The following is a 13,330-nucleotide window of genomic DNA, read 5'->3' as shown; positions in this document are numbered from 1 at the left end:
TAATATAGCACAGGGAACTCTACTCAATACTGTAATGACCTATATGGGAAAAGTCTACAAAAGAATGTATTTATGTATATGTATAACTGATTCACTGTGCTGTAGAGCAGAAACCAACACAACACTGTAAACCAACGATACTCAAAAAAAAAGTTACAGTGGAGTGAGATGAAATATCCCCTTAGTAATAACTTCTCATGTAATTGTTATAATATTGTAGTTTGAGAACTATAACATTATTAAGGCATTGCCCAATGCTTGATAAATTTGAATTTTGTCATTCTGTTCTACAAATTTACTTTAGCTTGAAAGTTACAGCTATGACAGACTGAACCCTGCAGTATTACTGAGAGAGAGCTTGGATATTTTAAGTATCTCCTAATAGACACTTTTTTTGTCAACTTGTTTTAATGTTTAACTGAAAACTAATTTTTAAATTATTTTGCATATTTTCGAAGTTAGGAAAACATGTTTGACCTTAGACATCAAAACCAGATTATTCTGAGTGCATGCTGCAGAGTGACTCTGCTCTGTCTACACAGGGTGCCATTTTTGGCATAGGAGTTGTCTAAATATAGGTCACTTATGTGAAATGATTATGCTGGGTTTGATCAGTGTGCAGTGTTTTAGTACTTGTCTTTTAAAAAATTTTATGTTTCTTTTTAAAGAGTATAATTTATAATTGATTTTTTATAATGTTCAATTTAATATAGATAACCAAAATGTTTTTAATGAAAAAGAGCTTTGTAATCATTTGGAGGGTAAAATCATTTTACTGTGAAACAATATGATATTCTCAGTTAATAAAAATTTTTTAGCAAATGTCTATAAGGCTCTGTGCTTATATTTATGAAATTCCCTGGGGAGGTGGAGGCGGGGAGGAAAAATGACTAAAGGGAAGGAAATAGTGTGTACGGAATGAAAGAAATAAGCTGTATGCTTTTAAAGCTTCATATATGTATTTCAGGTGTGTTTGGGTATTGTTATTTCTCTAGGGGACGAAGACATAAACCACAAGCACTGGATAGTCCAAAAACTATTTTGACATTTTTTTTTTTTGCAGTTGACTTAAAATTATTGCTTCTTTTACTTACACTGAATAAACTTATTAAATTCAGCTGGTACTAAGTGATCTATTTCTCACTGACAATTTCAGGGGGTGATCAAGACCAGGCTGGAGGGTTTTTTAAAAATTTCCTACTATTATGGATTACCCACTTGGAGAAAAACTGATTGCAGTCAGAGGATGTTTATTATTTGATAAGACCTAACTACAAAGCAAGTCACTATTGATGTTTAATGGTGCTAAATATATTTTACATATCAATGTGAAATTCGCAGTATGTCATTGAATCTATTAATTATTTATATGCCTGCAAATAAGTACCAGATGTGCAGGCGATCCTAAGCAGGGTAAACTTCACTCTCTCGATAAAATAATTTTTATAGGGAAAAAATAGATCTAATGTATACAGAAAACAAATTTTCTAGAGGTATAACTCAAAGAATTATCATAGTATCATACTTCCAGGGTTTAAAATTCTGTTGTTCAGTTGCTAAGTCATGTCCAACTCTTTTGTGACCCCCGTGGACTGCAGCCTGCCAGCTCCTTTCCCCATGGGACAGTCTCCTACAAATGAACCTAAATTCAAAAGTTCTTTTTTAAAACCCTCCAGAGTCACCAGTGTTTTCTTAAAACTTACAGAAACAGGAAACTCACTACCCTAGAGGATGGTCTACAATACAAGAGGGCCCCCTTGCCTTCCACGCTCACCATCCAGCCCTACCGCCCATCACTGTCTCAGTCACCTGCCAGCCTCGCTGGTCACTCCTACACACCCATCACGCTAGCACATGGCTTTTGGTTCAATGTTCAGTATTCATATGGAGCAACTTTATTTCACTCAGACTTAACAGAGACACTTGGAACCTTGTCTTCTCTGGAAGTTGCTTCATCTTTGGAACCTTCAGCACCAATATCCTGGTCTCTTATCACAGCTGATCACTTCATTCCCCCCCGCTGACTTCCCTCAGTCTGCTCCTCAACTTTGAGATCTTCTTCCCATTAACTTCTCCCTCTCTTGACCAATCAGATCTCTTCAGTCTTTACTTCATTTTTCTAACCCTTAACCCTGGGTCTGGCAAAACTCCAATAAGCTCCCTGAATATTCAGTTCATTAGCTGCCCCGTATCTCCCCCACACACAGAACACAGAAGTCGCTCAGTCGTGTCTGACTCTTTGCCACCCCATTGATTGTAGCCCACCAGGCTCCTAGGTCCATGGGATTTTCCAGGCGTGAATACTGGAGTGGGTTGCCGTTTCCTTCTCCACATATCTCCCCCAACCCCAAATTAAACACTTCCAGCTTCCTTCCTCAAACTATTTCTTCCCTCTTTTCTAACACCAGTTTTTCCCCTCTACAGGATTATTCCCATGGGCATATGCATATATATGCTCTTCTGTCTTGCATTTTGGTGGTGGTGGTGGGGGTGTAGAGCGGGAAAGATTTCTTTTAAATTCACATGCCCCTTGCAGCTATTGCCTCATGTCTTTCCATCCATTTATAATAGAAAAAAAAAAATTCTTGAAACAATTCCTACTCTCTCCAATTTTATCTCTACTATTCTCTTTTGAATCTGCTCCATCAGGATTTTGCCCCTACTACTCCACTGAAACTGCCCTTCTCAAAGTTACAACTGACATCCACACTCCAAAATCAAATAGTCATTTTTCAGCCCTGGTTTTATTCAAATGATCAGCAGCATGTGTTACAGGGAGTCCGTTCCTGATGCTGGGAATCCATCACGGTTTAGTTTCTGAACCTTGTCCTACTCTATCTCCGCTCACTCCCTGGGTGGACTCATCCTTTCTCCTGACTTGAATTACCATCTAAATACAGATGGAGCACGCATCTCTCTCTTAGACTACAGACCCTTATACAACTGCCAACCTAACACCTCTTGAAGGATGACTACAAAGAACCTCCCAACTTAACATCCAATGAGCTCCTGATATGCTGCTCTCCTGTACTTGCATCTTTTTGCAACTCTCTTCATTTCCGTTAACGACAACTTCATTTTGCTAGTTGTTCAGAGAAAAAACTTTGGAGTTATCCTTAAGTCCTCGTCTCTCACCCAGTTCCAGCCTACTATCAAACCCTACTGCTTCTACTTCCAAACTACATCCAGAATTTCTCCCCCCACTTCTACTATCCCCACCTGCTGGAAAAAAAAAAAAAAATGCCTGGCATACAGTAAGTACTCAACAATTACTTGTTGAATAAATGAATGGTTTCCAAATGTGTCAGCATTAGCATATCGACTTCCTCTGCCTAGGAATATTTCACTAGAGGACTCAGCCAGTGCAGCTGGAGTGAGGCAGAAAAACCAGGATCAGGACGGGGGAGAGCCTGGCTGGCCCCAAGTACAGGAGAGGGCCCACAGAGTTGGGAGCTTTGATTCTATATGTGGGGCTTTTGAAGAAGGAAATGGCAACCTCACTCCAGTATTCTTGCCTGGGAAATCTTGTGGACAGAGGAGCTGGTGGGCTACAGTCCATGGGGTCGCAAAAGAGTCGGACACAACTTAGTGATTAAACAATAACAACGGGGCTTGAACAGGTAAGTAAATAAATTGCAAATAAAAAGAACCAGGTTTCTACCACAGGAGAAGGGAGGTACATATCTGGAGAGGTGGAAGGCTGGAATAAACGCTGTGGTGATGGACGAGGACTGGCAAATTCTAGTGTATATACATAACACATGTACATAGGTGTGTGTGGATGTTGTGTTCATATGTTTCCCACCTCCATCCATCCACTGAGGACATCCCAGAAGCAATGCGTGTGTCCCCTTGTAACAGCAGAGACTCAGATGATAGATATTTGGCTAAAGATAGGCCCCTGTATATATTTTAAATCTAAATTATAATGCTGACGTGATGGAGTCAAAGATGACACTCATGGAAAGCCTTCTAATTTTACAGAGAGAGAAAAGCTTGTCTTCAGACACTAAACAAGAATAAAAAGCATGGACAATCCCCTGATCCACAGATAATTGCCTTTATCATTACAGAATGTGTCCCTTAAGACTCTTATCTGTGAAAATGTTTTGTGAAAGTGAGGAAATATACAATTTTCCAACATACTTTTCTAACTTCCTGACTTTTTATTGATGTTGTCAGGTTAAAAAAAAAAATCAAACTGGCTTAAGTCAAAGGGTGAAAAGTTCAAGTGCAGTCTGAAATCAGACGGCTAGGATCTAGGGTCGAATGACGTCATGGGAGCTATACCCTTGCCATCTCTCGACTATTTATTTTTCTATAAGCTTAATTCAGGTAAAAACATAATTCTTCCCAACAACTCTAAGCTATCCTTTTCATCAACTCCGGCAGAAAAAAAAAAAAAAGAGCTTCTCTTGTCCAATATTTTGGACAAATTCCTGGGACTGAAACATACTGGTCCAACATAGGTCAGGAGCCCAGCTCTAAACCCATCATTGAGGCTGGAAGACAGAATATGCTGATTCAACCAGGCCTCAGCCTCAGGCTACCTGAAGCTGGCTAGTGCTCAACCCACTTCATGGAACAAGAGAAGTAGGCTCCCTTCTAAGAAAACTGGGGTTCTCTTGTCTGAAAAAGGGATGAATGGATTCTGGGAAGGCATAATAACAGAAGTTTACCACATATATCAGTTAATAAACTTCTACATCTTTTTTTTTTTTTTTTTGATGGATGCACAATTATCTCATGAGACAGATGAACAATTAATTTGATGCAACTCTATTAGTGGCTATCTGGAGTAGCATCATTGTTCCACACTAATAAACACTCCCGCTATGAACAAACTAATAGCTGAATTTTTATGCTCATCTTTATTTCCTTTAGGCTGGATTCCTAGTAGTGGGATTTCTAGGTGGAAGGACAAGTACTTTTGATTTTTACTGTTTTTACCAAATTGCATTACCACATGTTTTCTCTGTACCTTTGTAACACTGCTGCTGCTGCCGCTACTAAGTTGCTTCAGTCGTGTCGGACTCTGTGTGACCCCGTAGACGGCAGCCCACCAGGCTCCCCCGTCCCTGGGATTCTCCAGGCAAGAACACTGGAGCGGGTTGCCATTTCCTTCTCCAATGCATGAAAGTGAAAAGTGAAAGTGAAGTCGCTCAGTCGTGTCGGACTCTTCACGACCCCATGGGCTGCAGCCCACCAGGCTCCTCTGTCCACGGGATTTTCCAGGCAAGAGTACTGGAGTGAGGTGCCATTGCCTTCTCCCTAGGTCGGATTATTTTATAACACTAGGTATGATTATTATTTTTAGGATTATTTTTAAAAATCCTAAAACATGAAAAATTTATAGGTTAAAAAAAACCCCTCATTGTAAATTTGCATTTTTGTTTGTTTTCCAACTACAATAAAATCTACTTAACATAAAATGTACCATTTGAACCATTTTAAAGTGTGTTGTGGCATTAAGTACATTCACACTGTTGGGTAACCGTCACTAGCCATCTCCTGAATGCTTCAATCATCCTAAACTGAAACTCTGCACCCATTCAACACTAACTCCCCGTCCCTCCCTCCCCTCGGTCCCTGTCAACCACCATTCTATTTCTGTCTCTATGAATTTGGTCATGCTGTGCTGTGTGGTGCTGTGCTGAGTCCCTCAGTTGTATCCGACTCTTTGTGACCTCATGGACTGTAGCCCGCCAGGCTCCTCTGTCCAGGGCAATCTCCAGGCAAGAACACTAGAGTGGGTCGCCATGCCCTCCCTCCAGGGGATCTTCCCACCCCAGGGATCAAACCCAGGTCTCCCGCACTGCAGGCAGACTCTTTACTGTTGATCATGCTAGGTGCTTCATATAGTGGACACATACGGTATTTGTCCATGCTTGCATTTTTATGACTAATTAGTGTAAATATTTTTTCATAAGCTTCTCAGCCATGGCATTGCTTCTTTGGTGTATTATGTTACTATCTGTTGTCTATTTTTCAATTGAGGGGTTCCTCTTTTTCTTACTGGTTTGTGAGTGAAAGTGAAAGTCGCTCAGTCACGTCCAACTCTTTGCAACTCCATGGACTGTACAGTGGATACACAATACTGTATATTGGAGTGGATAGCCTTTCCCTTCTCCAGGGGATCTTACCAACCCAGGGGTCAAACCCAGATCTCCTGCATTGCAGGCAGATTCTTTAGCAACTGAGCTATCAGGGAAGCCTATTGGTTTATGAGCACTCTTCATATATTATGTGAGACTCTAATAAGCACTGGTAAAAGTTTCTAGTATCTAATCTCTTTAGATACTAGACAGCAAGCAGCTTTCATTGGTAAGGGAAGTTCTGCCACCTAGCAATGACCATCCTTTATCACTGTATGTCTATAAATGTTTTGAAGCTTAAGAACAAAGATAGTTCATATGTGAATTTCTTACCATGTATGAACTTTTAACATGAAGCATCTTGTAAAAGAATACCATATCTAGAATCCTGATAGTGTACAATAGAAATGTTATTGTCTTCTCTTGCCCCTATGAGAGAACACTATTTGCCAAGCTTTGAGGCTGACATTTGACATGAGTAGTTTTCAACTGAAGCCTTATTGTATCCAGAAGGTACTCTGGAAATCTGGGAGGGTGTCATTTAGTGGTCAGGTGTCAGAGATGCCAGACACCCTATAGTGTATATGGTTGGATACAATGTTGCATGGTCCCACACACTGTCAACTTTTGAATGTCCTGCTAAGTATTCATTGAGTGAAAAAAGCTTGTTTTTAAGTGTCTGAGCTTATATTCTAACTCTCTTGTTCATGTAAACACAAAATTTTTTGCATGGTTTCATTAAACACTAAATTTGCCGAGAACATAAACTATTATGTAACTCAAGGGATCACTACGTTTTGTTTTTGTTAGAACTTTACCAAGAGTGGGTCTTCATTTTGGAAAATCATCAAAGGAATGGCACTCGTGGTATTTAATGTGGCATTCATAGCAATTTGTCTATAAGAATATACTTATTTAGTCTTTATTTCATTAATTATAGAGAAGTATCAATATTCAATTGAATATTTCAAGTAGGCTTTTATATCTTTGCCCACAAATGAACAGTTATTGTATGTTCATTTTGTTAACATGTTTTTCTCTAATGAAGCAATGAAACCATCAAAATTAAGTGACCACTTTACAGGGAAGCATGATGAAAAGTTGGCAGAGATAATAGCATCCTTCTGACATAAGGCACTCTGAAAAGTTTGAAAACTGTCTTACTATTTATTGGAAGGTATAACAAATTTTTCTTTCAGAATAACACAAATGCTTGAAAAATGCAAGCTTCATGGCATTGGTCTTGGTAATGTCCATGAATTTCATGAATTCAGTGATCCCATGAATAGGACACCAAAAGCAGAGGCAACAAGAACAAAAATAAACAAGTGCAACGATATCAAAGTAAAAACTTCTGCACAGCAAAGAAGACAGTCAGGGTGAAGAGGTAACCTACGGAATGGGAGAAAACATTTGCAAACCATCTATGTGATAAAAGGTTAATCTCCAAAATATATGAGAACTCCTACCACTCCTATGCTACCTGCCATTAACAGTAATGCACTGTGCACTTAAGCGTTTGTTAAAAGGAAGAAGAAAGCAACCCTATACGAATCTGAAATCATCTACAGGCAGAACCTGAAATTTTAACAAGTCTTACAAATGACAATACTGTTTGATATTCTGTGTTAGTGGTTGGACAAAATAGTTAAGGCTTTTAAATGGTTTTAGTTTCCTTATTTGTAAACTGGGACTAGTAATAACTAGTCCCCAATAACAATTTCCCGCTGAGAATTATATGGAAAGTGCTTCAAGGTTTTATACTCTCCAAGAAGTAGTAGCTTAATTGGTTTGTGTACATGTGTATGTGTGTGAGTATGTGCTTTTTCCTAAATGTTTAACAGTAAAATCACCTTTAAAAAGGAAATATAGGTCTATAATCCCTTCTCTGGCAGCCTTGGTTGCACATGTTTCAGAATCCAGTTTTGTTTTTATTATGAGAAAGTACTATAGAAATATATTGTTGATTACATCATACTCCCAATGGGATACATAATCAAACATTAATATCACATTCCCACCAAATAAATAAAAAATCATAAACAGCCTCGTATCAGCTTGGGTTAGGTTTTACTGCCAATTAATTTTTTTTTTTTTTTTTACTAAGTTTTAAGATTCCGTGGTACTGGGTCTTTGTTGCTGTGTGCGGGCTTTCTCTGACTGTGGTGAGTGCGGGCTACACTCCAGCTGTGGGGCGCCAGCTTCTCCTGTTTAGGAGCATGGGCTTCGACAGTTGTGTCACGGGGGCTTAGCAGGTGCGGCTCTCTCTAGAGTGGGGGCTCTGTAGTTGTGGCGCATATGTTAGCCTGTTTTTCTCTGCAGAGTCTACAGTAGCCATACTCTCACTTTTGGTTGCTTTGTTTTTATTTTCCTGGTATATTGATTTTGGCTAATAATAGTACAGTACAGCAAAGATTTTATCTGATCCGTACAGTCTAGGAGACCATTATGACAGTAGATTCAGAGAGTCCTGCAGCCCTGTTACAATGCATCCAGCTAAAGAAAATTTTAAGTTTATATTTTTAAAAAGAAATTAAGAATCAGTAACTTTTGATTTTTAATAAGATAAGTTAATTCCATCAAACAGATACCAATGTTAGGTCCTTTCAATGCTATTTCTAACTTTTCAAAATACATAGCACAAACATGAAAGTTATCTTACTGAAATTAAATCTTTGAGTTGGTTTTAACAGGCTTGGCTTTTAGTGATGAGGTTAAAGAATGATCGTTTAGTGTACTGATAAAAATAGTTATGACGACACCTACTTTTTCATGATGCACTTCAAGCACTGATGAAACTTATCTGATAAGTAAAAAGGATGGTCCTTCCAGAGAATACGCTTACTCCTTGGAAGAAAAGTTATGACCAACTTAGATAGCATATTCAAAAGCAGAGACATTACTTTGCCAACAAAGGTCTGTCTAGTCAAGGCTATGGTTTTTCCAGTGGTCATGTATGGATGTGAGAGTTGGACTGTGAAGAAGGCTGAGCGCTGAAGAATTGATGCTTTTGAACTGTGGTGTTGGAGAAGACTCTTGAGAGTCCCTTGGACTGCAAGGAGATCCGACCGGTCCATTCTAAAGGAGATCAGCCCTGGGTGTTCTTTGGAAGGAATGATGCTAAAGCTGAAACTCCAGTACTTTGGCCACCTCATGAGAAGAGTTGACTCATTGGAAAAGACTCTGATGCTGGGAGGGATTGGGGGCAGGAGGAGAAGGGGACGACAGAGGATGAGATGGTTGGATGGTATCACCAACTCAATGGACATGGGTTTGGGTGGACTCCAGGAGTTGGTGATGGACAGGGAGGCCTGGCGTGCTGCAATTCATGGGGTCTCGAAGAGTCGGACACAACTGAGCGACTGAACTGAGCTGAAGTGAATAGTGATATATAGTCCCTAAACATAATCCAACTTCTCATTCTTGTCCAAAGTAAAATTTTAAGTTGTAAGATGAAAAATCTGCCTCCCTGTTGCCATTTCACAAATATGCCAAGGTAGTATCCTACTAGCCACTACTGCTGCTAAGTCGCTTCGGTCGTGTCCGACTCTGTGTGACCCCATAGACGGCAGCCCACCAGGCTCCCCCGTCCCTGGGATTCTCCAGGCAAGATCACTGGAGTGGGTTGCCATTTCCTTCTCCAATGCATGAAAATGGAAAGTGAAAGTAGGAAGTCACTTGGTCGTGTCCGACTCTCATCGACCCCATGGACTGCAGCCCACGAGGCTCCTCTGTCCATGGGATTTTCCAGGCAAGAGTACTGGAGTGGGTTGCCATTGACTAGCCACTAAGACCCAGATATTTATTTTCTTCATAAATTGTCATAGATGTTGTAAAATATCCATTTCCCCCCCAAGGGAATCAAAACTATATTTATTTAAAGAAAAGCCCATTCTCATGAACAAAAAAAATTATCCTCAGTAATAGTCTAAAGAGAAGCCTGCATGAAGCAATGTCCTATTTTAATCACCTCTTTTTAAAAAAAAGGTGGTGAGTGGCCTCGAGGAGGAAAGTGGAAAAAGTATCCTGCTGCTTTCTGGAGTGAAGTGGGTAGAATGAGAAAGCAGATTTTCCCTTGGAGAAAAAAAAAATTATTTTGATGTTTAATCAGGGTGAATTAAAACATTTAACTTTAAAATTAGTGTACTGAACCTCAATGCAGGGAAGCCTGGAGTGATGCAGTCCATGGGGTCTCAAAGAGTCAGACACAACTTAGTGACTGAACAACAAAAACCTCAATTCAATTATATCATATTTATAAAGTATATAATACAATGCCACAAGGGAGAGAGAGACGTAAGGTCCATAGTTTCTATCTCACTGAGCTTACGATCTCCTAGGGAAGTAAAAACAAGTGTTGAAACAACCCTAACACAAGCCAGAATGTTGAGCACATTTAGGAGTAACATGGCTACACAGGAATTCGGTTTCGGTTAGGTTGTTCAGAAAAAGTCTACTACATTCAACAAACATTTACTGAAGACACAATGCGCCCCAGGCACTATGCTAAAGACTAAATAAGACATAGTCGCCTTCCTTTGGGCATTCCTGGTATAAAAGGGAAGTTGACACATAAATAGGAAAATTCTGTATTTATGAACTTATGCATAATTCTAATAGACCACTGGCTACTTCACACAGAATTTTCCTATTTATGTGTCAAAGGGAAACTAAAACAGACCAGAGACTAAGAGGAGGGTCAGAAGAGGATTCCTAGAGGAAGTAACACACCTCAGCTGACTCTTCAAAGACAGGGAGGGAGAGTGCTGGTCCAGCGCTGGCGCCCGTAAGCCTGCTCCAGCCCATCTCCACTCACGATGAAATACAAAGAGAAAGTACTCGAGGACTGTGAAAAGTCAACAAAGGAGCGGGGAATCAAGACTTAGAGAAAAGAAACCTGCAAGGCAGTGAACTGTCTGGCCTTCCCTGCCTCTTTCTTCTTGTAGCTGTGTTCTGAGTAGCTAAAACTCTGATGGAAACCCCATCTTTCTGGTCCAACGAACTGAGAAATGGAGACTCTGTGGACTGGAAAGTGAGTGGGGAGGGGAAGAAGGGAGAGCTAGAAAAGGTGACCCCTAAAATTTTGTGTATGAACCATCTAAGCCCCTTGGGTTTGCCCGAAGCAGCACAGCAACAGCTCTGACGACTGGTCTGAGAGGTAAAGCACTGCCCAAGTCTCAGATGAACCCAGGAGTGCTGCATGTTCAGGACTGGCCCAGAGCAGCACAGCGCGGGCTTTGACAACTGAACTGAGACTGGCACCTTCACCCACAGAAGGCTAGAGGAAACTTGCAGCCTGAACTTAACCAGGTTGACGGCCTGCTTAAATAAACATTCTCCAGAGGATTTTAACAGGACCCAGAGTCTGCACAGACTGCACATAATGTCCAGGATACAGTAGAAAATGACCTGTCATACAAAAAAACTAGGAAGATGTGTCCAAATTCCAAGGGGAAAATGATAAGAAATAGACATAAACTCTGAGATAACACAGTTGCTGGAATTTTCAAACACTCTAAAGCAGCTATTATATGCTCCAGGAGGTAAAGATGAATGTAAAGATAGGCATCTTTAGCAGAGAAAAAGAAACTATGAAAAAGAACCAGGTGGAAATTTTAAACCGAAAAGTATATCTGAAATAAATTCACTGGATGGGTGCAATATACTTGAAGATAGAGAAATCAACAGTGCTTATCTAAACTCAAGAGCAGAGGTGGAAAAAAACGGCTAGGGGGAAAAAAAAGGAACATGAGCAGCATGGACCTTTGTGACTATATCAAAAGGTCTAATGGACAAGTCATTAAGGGTCTCAGAAGGAGAACAAAGAAATGGAGGCAATCTGGATTTGCCCTTAGCAATTTGGACCTAACCTACCTCTCCCATATCATATCTTATTCTCTTTAATATATGTATATGCCTTTTGTTTCAACCCCATTAAACTTAGAGACATATTCCCTGACTCTGAAATCTAAAACAGGTTCTCTTAAGTCATAGAACCTGTACTTTCTGATGTACATGGAGAAAGTGCTTAATGACCAAATAGATGGGGCTGGGCTGCAAGGGAAATGATGACACTCGGGTGTGGTATAATTGGGAGCCTACCGTGGATAAGCTAAGGATTAATTAGGTGGAAAATACTCCAGATAGACGACAAAGAGAAATACACATTTGGTCTGTCTGGTCAAGGAGCAAAAGGAAACAAAAAGCTAAAGTAGGATACAGAATGTAAGGTTTTTCCTTTTCCGCTGGTATAATCTTATCCAGTTCAGCGCTTCACGCTCAGTCGTCTCCGTATCATCATGCTCTATGATATGGTCGACTCCCTGCGACCCCATGGAGTGCAGCCGGCCAGGCTTCTCTGTCCAGGGAACTTTCCAGGCAAGAATACTGGAGTGGCTTGCCAATTCCTACTCCAGGGGATCTACTCAACCCAGGGATGGAACCTGCGTCTTCTACGTCCCTGCATTGGCAGGCGGATTCTTTACCACTAGCACCACCTGGGAAGTTACTCTTAATTCGGGGATTCTGCAAATCGATGCCCTGCTCCACTTCCTAACAACAATGGAAATATTTGTAGAGATTGGGGCGAGTGTGTGCTAGAAACCGCAGCTTTGGCTCCAGATTTCTTTTTTGAGCTAGTATTACACTGTTTATGAAGAGCCACGGATTCGCTCACTGACCTTGGGCAAGTTGTTAGTTTCTATGACTTCACTCTCCTATCTGTAAAACCAGTATAATATGGAATTTAGAGTGTTGTTAAGAGGATCAATTGAGACCATACACGTGAAAGTTTACATAGTGGCTCAACAAATGTGGAGTGACTGGCGAACCTCAGATCAATAGTCGACAGAACCCAAAGGAACTAGGGCAGAACTTTTGTGAACTTGTATAAGAGAGAGATCTTGTGGTTCCCTTTGCCCCACCCGCCCGCCCCACGAAGAGACCCGGGGAGCGGGCGCGAAGCCATACCTTGCGCTTCTCGGCCAGCAATTCCTCGTGACGGCTCGGCTGCGTCTTACCTCCTAACTCGTCCCAAGCTGCAGCTTCAGCTCGCTCCGCCACGGGGCGCCCGCCTGCAGGGCCTCGGTGGGCTCAGCTAAGTGTGATGCTGAGGCCTGAGAGAGACGTCGGGTCTCCTGGGCAACCACATCAACTTCCGGTTTGGGGAGAGGCCGCGGTTGGCGAGAGGCCACATTTCCGCCACGTGATCTGCGCAGGCGCCTGCGTGAGGGAGG

This window comes from Bison bison, unplaced genomic scaffold (assembly GCF_000754665.1).
Source record: "Bison bison bison isolate TAMUID 2011002044 unplaced genomic scaffold, Bison_UMD1.0 scf7180017864373, whole genome shotgun sequence".
Lineage (NCBI taxonomy): Eukaryota > Metazoa > Chordata > Mammalia > Artiodactyla > Bovidae > Bison > Bison bison.
Note: the sequence above shows the minus strand (reverse complement) of the source record.